The 8,704-nt window shown below is 38.5% G+C and overlaps 1 pseudogene; it reads right to left on the bottom strand.

The window, feature by feature from the left end:
• Nucleotides 1–1,407: 1,407 nt before the first annotated feature.
• On the bottom strand, nt 1,408–2,788 carry LOC131795844 (uncharacterized; annotated as a pseudogene).
• Nucleotides 2,789–8,704: the final 5,916 nt, after the last annotated feature.

The raw sequence follows: 8,704 nt of genomic DNA, 5'->3' as shown, positions 1-8,704 counted from the left end.
CACCTGCTGAGTTACTCATTTAGGGTGAGCACCGTATTGTTCTGGCGACGGCGACTGGCTATGGATGAAAATAATTGTATTATTTCGCAGTTCCAGCGATTTTTTTAGCTGCCTTAGTACTCAAAGAAAGAAAGTTATACTTGTTAGGTTTATTTCAGTGCTGGATAACTTTTACCGAATTTCCATTTGAAAGCCCCAGGTTAAGTCTCAACAATATAATCGGCCCGAATTCAGTCTAGAGCATAGGCTGAGTGGGCTGTTCCGGAAAAGGCAAAACTCAATGATTCCTTGAAAGCATGAATGCCTGGGCGAAGTTATGACAATAATTGAACGTATATATTTGCGAGGATACATAGGATTAGCTAAGGATTTGATGACTGTAATGTAGATTCTCTTTAGAATTCAAACTTCCAACTTTTTTTTTACTGCTTCGCATATTCATTTCTTTGTTCTTTGTTTCTCTTTGATCCCTCAAAAGTTGTAGCGAGCGAGTATGTAGGCTGACATCCCTTGTTTAGAATTGTGTAAGTATAATTTTGCTTAAGTTACATGTACCACATTGCAACATGAAAGTTTAATTGAATGGCGTTTGAAAATGCTTAGGCTTAAGCTTTCAATAACGGTGTTCTTAGGAATGCTGACAACCATTCCAAATAGGGAATTTTGAGATTATCGATTCTTGACATGAATGCAGTTGAGGCAAGGTGGTGTACTTTGGAGTGAATTCATTACGATAGCCAATTTACGTTATCAACTCAGTTGATAGTACTAAATTACCTAATTTACCATAGTCCAAGCAAATGAACTCTATTTCACTATAAATTGCCCTGTTATATTCCCCCACCGACGCAGCACCGCAGTATCTTAGAAACTTAACCCCTGTCTAGTGGATTAGACTGGTTTGGAATAAATTGTCTTGACGAATCTGCCTGAAGTACTTTAAAATTTAAACTAGTAGATTGGGTTGGATTGGTGAGGGTCAGGAAGAGCTAACTTGAATTTCGTATGTTGAATTAGAGAGGATTTGGGTTCGATTAAACTGTATTAGAGTGCATTGGAGTAAACTGAGATGAGTTTCGCCGGCTTTTCCACGCACAAAGTTGTGGAAGTAAAGCTAAGGTTACATTCATTTTACTGCACAATCAAATAAGATATCTTGCAGCAATAAACACAAGTATTCTTTGCCAAACTTGAAGCCTATGGAAAAAAAAAACTTTTACTTGATAAATTTAAAAGGCTAACCTCCGTTTATGTTTCATCTTAAATTAGGGTTTTATATGCATGTTTTAAAAGATTCTATAAAGAAAGGAAGGATTTTTTTCGTTTTGTTTTTATGATGGCTTCCGGAACAGTTTGTTTAGAATGTTTATAGCCTATTCCCAGGATTTATTTCTCGACGATTTATGATTATAGTCTTTTGTTGTTTCGAGCACAATTTGTATTTCCTGGAAACAAATCCACGTTCGTTGTCGATGCTGGTGCCTTCAAGTGCGCCTCCAGCTCATTTACGCTCATTTGTGTCTGGTGTAGCTGCTTTTTGTCATAATGATTGTTGCTCATCACTGCAAAGGACTCGGCCTTTTCAGTTTTTCATAAGTTTCCAAAGATCCTTCCGGGCTCTTTCCACACACAGCATCCCGCCGTCCAAACAGCCGCAGGAGTTTCAAGTCTCACTCTTCTTCGTCCCACTGTAAATGTGTTCGTAACGTGCGGCTTCGGTACAGCATTAAGGCCATTTTCAGATCTGCCTGTCAGTAAGTAAAGGGTTCCTTGGCAGGTTTGGCTCCCACAGGTAATTTTGGCATAATCGTTTATCTTTTTCTCAAACTCCTGTCAAAGTCCGTTGTTTGATGTGTCAAACTGAGGTACAGCATTCGTAAGAGTGAAAGTAGCCCTCATGAAATTTATGTCAAAGGAGTTGATACCTGAGGGATTCATATGGCCTCTGGTAAGTTCATTCCTGAAACTGCGTATGGCTTCTCGGTTGGCTTGTTTATAAGCATCATCGAGACCAGGAACACCTATAATCATGAGCCACAGTCATTCATGAATACGGATAACTTCTCACATTTAAATAACCAATTCATATTCTTATGAATACCATGACGATAGTGGTAATATTTTTTTGTTTCTCACGATGATGAAATTACTAGTTATAGACTAAAAGTGATCTTTGAACATTCCAGGGAACCATGTCGCTTTTTTCTTTTTATCTCTTTTCTGAAATTACGGGAGTATGAAGCCCTCTGACTGCACATTTCTCTTTGCAAAAAAAGGCTTTTCTAGGAGCATACGAGTAAAGAGGCCTTTAAGGGGTTAGTACTTCTATTAAGAAACGCTGCGGAAATAATTTAAGAAGAGGAAATATGATGACTTTCCTCACTTCTAAATAACATTGTGTGTTTATAGCAACGCAGGGTATGCTCCAAGCCTTTGTATTTGTTTCATGGAATGATTGTCGTCCAATCGGTCTTGAAGTAAGTAATTGTTAAATAGCCATTTGCGTACCTGGAGGATCACTCCAACGTTGTCTAAGTCTCCTATGCGTGCCAAGTTTCGCTGCCTGCTCGGGTAAAACTTTGTAGGCTGAGTAAAAAGGAGTGTTTGTGGTAGGATCAAAGAGAGAAACAAAATAAGGGGGCGTTCCTTGCTGAATTTCTGTCCCTCGATCAATGTCAGGAAGGCCAACTGGACGTTTGTCTCTAACGGAAAAAGGGGGAACGGTAGGTCCGCCCCAGAGAAATCTTTTTCTTTCATTTGGCGATTCCTCTGAAGGAAAATCACACATAATCGGTTACAATATTACAAAGCAAGCATGGGGTAGTCTCATCGGTTTAATTTAACTACTTAACTGAATTAATTTGATCGATCATGCAGTTAGATCGATGACAGTGACCTAATGCTATGACAATTGAGCTGTATCATCATCAGAGACGAGGGGTACCTTATCTGTCAGTCGGGTCTTTAGCTTATCCTGGTTTTGTGAAGTTAATTGGTTACTTTTACCTGGCTGCTTTTTGTGGGAAGACTCAACAACAATAAAAACCCATGTATAACTTAAAACTAAAGATCCTCTTTGGTAAAATTTCCCCTTTATCCTTTTAACTCCCGCGAGTGACCCCCACAGAATTTCTCCTTACAATATGTATACAATATCATGCAGAAAAGTGAGAAGAATAAAGGAAAACATAAATCATGGGATTATTAATTGATCCAATACTAAATTCTCCAAACTAACATGGTGATAATCAATTGACAGACAGTAGGGAGAAATACTAATGAGATCTTGGGTGTTAAAGGGTTAAGCACTCTTCACATAATAACCATTAAGGTTAAAATTTCAATACAGGTTTTTACTGTTAGAATATAGAGATTTTTCAAATATGTTACAGTACATTACATTCGTTACAAAAAGGGCAACAAAAACTAGCCAGAACACTGGCAGTGTCACAAGATCACAATACCGTACTGTCAATACATCCATAGGTGTGCAACATATCCGACTAACTACAGGGCACTATATGAGGTTGGCATACAGCACAGTGTGACACTCAACCCACTAATAGAGGTTTCCCTTTTTTTAAACAAATATTAAGAACCAGATTAAGAACCAATGTTGTCTAATTTCATTGTAATCACCATTTGTCTAGGAACCTTAGACGGAGGTTAACTTAAAAAGAACCTATGTTCTAATATGCAGGTTTTTCGTCAGCTGCGATTGATTGTTTTCGAATCGCTCGGTAAGGTAGCTCGTTTTCATCGGCCTATTAGTTCTGGAAATGCTTTGATAGAGTCATCTCAGAGTGCTCGTAGTTTGTCTTAAGTAAGTTGGTGTAGGTTTAATCATTTTTGTGAACTGACAGAAGACAAACAAGATTGAAAACTTCCTTCCCAGACCACGTGGGATACTAGACGAATTTTGCAACGGCCATACATGACGCTTTAAGTTAAAATTACGACGACAAGTTCCTTTGTTTTTTATATTTTTTTCATTTAAAACGCAACACATATAGTCGGTCCCAATGCTGGTCTGTTTACCTGGCAGATTCATTATACTATCCAAGCGCAGTCTGGCTGGGACTGTTCATTTCCTAATTCTGTTCCTCTATTGGAGGGGTTACGTTTTTGGATTTCTTAATATTGAGACATTTAACGGTTATGGGATTCAGCCAAAGTTCTCTCCCGGAGCAGTTATTTTCTGCGACGCCAGCGACTATGCTTTTGGCAGTTTCTAAGTTAGGTTCAACGATTAGCCTGTTAGTGGTATTTTTACCCCGTTCTGAAGCCAGCAAGCATTTCAGTTCTAGCAAGGTTTCGCAAGCCTACCTACCCTACCTACCCCTGATACCAACAACTCCTGCTATCCAGTTGTTCACAGGATTGTTAAATCTTAATTATCCGAGAAATTCCACAAGTCGTTAGGAATTAGTTACTCAACTGTCTTGAGTGACTTTCGATCTCATATTTCTCCGTTTGTTTCTGATGCTCGTATGTATAGCACCCATAGCATTAGAATTGGTGGAGCTAACGATCTGGGTTCCAGTCTCTTGACTCTGTGCTGGTTCACCGACATGTAGGTTGGAGGAATCCTAAATCTAAGTTTCGGTATCATGAGGCTCTTCCTGAGAATTTTGTTGAGGTCACTCGCTCTATATCTAGTATATCTAGCTGTTAGGGTCATCCAGGCCTTTAGTCTTTCGTTAAATTTCTGACAGAACCCAGCAGGTTGGGAAGTGCTGTCCATAGGGCCGGGATTATTCCCCGTTGTTTCTTCAGCGGATGCTCGTCGGTGCTTCCCTAGTTTCTATTTAGTCTAGCCTATTTTCTTTTGTCTCCACTTATTCCGTGTGGTTTTTCGGTAAGATGCTTGCCTCAATTTATTTTGCTGCATTATTGCTTAGAACCAAGTTTTTCTTTTGCACGAGCTGGGACACCCAGCGCCTGGGGGTTGTTTTCGTGTGCTCCTGTTACAGCTGTGCTTACACTCTTTATCATGTTTATTTGTTTTTTATTAATAAACAGTGTTGGTTGCCCGCTACACATTCATTATTCTCCATGAAAATAAATGAATAATGCCATAATGAAATTTAAGCAATTCGACAATCATGCTTTAAGTGGTGACCTACCTCTTACTCATAAATATCAACATGAAATTTTTGGTTACATAATAAAGATTGGAAGGTGGAGGAATTAAGAGAATTTTGTCCAATTAAGGTTCAAAGGTGTAAAAATTGAAAGAATTTGTGTAGGTGCATGCCCTTACTGCAGTGATTAATATTTAGAGAATATTCTTCCAGTGTACAAATGATTACACAGTGTCTATGATAACTGTACATATTTCATTTTCTCCTCAAATTTCTTGGAAACAAAAGTTAAGACAGTCAAGAAAGAAGAAAAAACAAGTTACAATTATGGAATTGGGGAAATTATGAACTTTACCATTTGATAGAAAACAAGATCACAGAACACTAGAAGGGAAACTAGAATTGTGCAAGCTAATATCCTCCTTTGCTTTGCATGTATCTGGTCGAATAAAATTTCAATCACTTATAGGGTTTGTGTACATTGTGTATAACCAATAAGAAGATTTGCTTCTTCTCAGCTGTCAGGTTAATCAAAGATTTCTTCTGAATTTTTATTGCCCTATAGTATTACGGTATAACCTAACCGACAGAAAAACACCACAATCCTACAAACTCAACTACTTTATTAAACAGCGAGTGATGTTCTGAACAAGAAAGGACTCCTAAAAGTAGTACAATACTTATCGTTAGTAAACTGAATTAAGCCCACCAAAGTCTATATCCTAGCTCACCACTGATACAATCTCACTACTGTCTCCAAAGTTCCTTGAAATGAGAAATATTCCGCTGTAAGTCTCTCTCGGTATAGCTTTCAAAACAAAAGAATGTGGAGTACGAATCAAATAACAAAACTGTTTCATCTACGAGGCAACATCACGCTGGTATTTTGATTTTCGGATCGACAAGAACGGTGATCAGGTAGCGATCGCCATGTTTACCTCATAAACGTGACCGCTGACCAGCCGCTGAGTGAAAACAGTATAGCGCGGGGTGGGGTGGGTGGCGGGCTTATCGCCATAAGATATTCGAATACATGCTTTAAAAGCTTCAGGACTCCTAGTCGAAACAGTGAAGGTATACTTCGTGGTACAGACAAAGGACCCCCTGAGTTTTTTTTAGGAGTTTAACTGTGATTTGTTTATAACTATGATAATCGTCATTATTAGCAGACGGTGCTTTTCACCCATTGTTGTCATCATTATCGTTATCAAGCCGGAAGAAGTATAAAGCCGGTACGTTGCCTTACCAAACTACACAGAAATTGTTTTCTCTTTTTCTCCCTTTGGGTCCTGGAAACTGTTTCTATTAAGAAGATCAATAAGAAAGCCTTAATAATAACTGAAATTTTTGATTTACAGAATGTAAGAAAAAATCGGTAGGGAGAGTAATTCGCGTATCTTATAATCTGAACGATAGTTTTCAATAAAAGAAACACCACTCCATTCAATTTACCTTAGTTGTCTCGTGTTTAAAAGTGGCGTTCCTGGGGACCATAGATTCTTCTCTGATTCTTCTTGTTTCAACCAAGAATCACTATCCTCAACCTTTTTTTTTGTGCTTCTTACGGCATGGAACACAGAGAGCTGAGGTAAGCGATTGCAAATTTCTCAGTCAAAATGAAGCCTAGTAGCATCCATCAGGAATTGAAAAGCGACATACACTGTTTAATTTAATTATTCTTAATCAAATAAGGGGTGTTTAGTCTGCAAATTTAATCCTACTAGTTAATGAGGATCATAAAAACTGAGGAAAACTGACCGCAAATAATTATGAACCGTACGCATGAATTGCGTTGTCAGGTGATTTGATCTTCTACAAAAACATTATTGATTATCAACCAAACCATTGTACATATTTCCACCTGCAATTAAGCACTAACACATGGATCTATGTTTCTTCAACATAATGTGTACTTAAGTACCCTTAATCTAATAAAGAGTTTCTTCTATTTTCGAGCAGATATGTCACGGGACAAAAATAGATAACAGACAATGTTACCGAAGACTACCTGATTCAACTGGAATAATAACTCCAAACAGCTTTTGAATGTCCTGAGACATATGCAGAGTAATCACATCTCTGCCTTGGATACGCTTCCTGACACCATCATGATCAGGATACTGAGATGTTACTTTGCATTTCTCCAAAACTTCCCCAAAGTGTGGCGATGCCTATAGCAAATCCACAGTTTTTGTTTATCCTCCTGAGCGAGGTGAAATAAGCCAGTACTTTCCAAGATTAGCTCATTTTCACTTAAGACCTCTTTAGACAGGTGGCAGCTTATCAAATGATGTTTTTCTTCATAATTACATTCAGACAGTCGTACCAAACCACTGAAGCCACGTGATGAACCAAAGTTTTTTCCATCTTTGCTATTCAAAAAGTAGTCCTGAGACATAATGAACGTCTCGCTAGCGAACGACTTCTTCCAGTACTTGTAATTGTTTCCGACGTGATAGAAGTTCGGGAGATCTAAAGGAACTCACTATAACTTTGTATACTCGATACGATTTCAATTTCCGCGCCAAAGGCGAAGGTTACTGTAGTTCGTGAGTGGTCAGTAGTTACGCTCGTGAGGTAAAGAATGGGTTTGTTACTTTTTCACTCAATTGAAAAGACTCGCGTCACACTTATGAAATGGTTAACGGAATACAGACTCCGAGCAATCTCTTATTTTTCTTAAAGGAAGTGAGGTCACGCGTATCCTGTGAGCACGGAGAAGCCACGAGACGCGACACTTGTGTCTCATGTCTTTGCCGCTACACGCTCTCAGAGTTGGGCAAAGACAAGACATGTTACTTCTGATGCGATACAAGAGGTTCAATGGTTATCTCGATTATCTAAACATATTTATTTACGTGGTAAAGATTTATTTAGAAATCTATGAATTGATGCCAGTCCTATTTGGAACGAAATTTAATTGAAAGGATAAAGAATACTAAGCAAAACAAAAGTTGTCTGCAACACGAAGCATGCCTTCGCTTTAAGAATGAGAGTCCTAATGCTTATTATGATATTTTAATGCATATGTTCGAATGTTCCCAAAAATCTTCTGATGATCTGCCCGCACCCACCCCACACCACGCACCTCACCACTGAGCCGTACTGTTTTCACTTAGTGGCTGGTCGGGCCGCAAAGTTCTTTTTCTGTAGTTACCTTTTCTATGGCACCTACTTCCTAGCTATGTTAGTTGGATCAGTTAAGAACGCCTTACTTTTTCAAAAATTTACTTTGAATTTGATCGATTTTGGCGTGTGTGACTAAGGCGAACCGATAAGGTGTCATTCAAGTCTTCCTGCTTGCTTGCTTGATTGACGCGTGATGTTCACGAAAGTCGCCTCAATAGATAAGATAGAGCAAGATACATGGCTGGGGTATTTGTTTTTTTTCTGAGTTCCGTAGTTTTTTGTAAATTGTCCTCCAAAGTTGTCTAAATTAAAGTCTTGAACTAAAAAGTGTCACAAGCACAAGCCTTCGCTCGAGTGAAATTTAATTTCCGTAAACTCTGAAAAAATAAAGAGATCTGATCAAACGAATTGTGATTTTAGTATAGATACATAAATATCTTACAACACACAAGAAATGAGCGAAATCCGTGTCTCAAGCAAAATCAAACGGA

The sequence above is a fragment of the Pocillopora verrucosa genome, chromosome 4, assembly GCF_036669915.1.
Source record: "Pocillopora verrucosa isolate sample1 chromosome 4, ASM3666991v2, whole genome shotgun sequence".
In the NCBI taxonomy this organism is placed as follows: Eukaryota; Metazoa; Cnidaria; class Anthozoa; order Scleractinia; family Pocilloporidae; genus Pocillopora; species Pocillopora verrucosa.
This window is presented reverse-complemented; position numbering and strand designations above follow the sequence as displayed.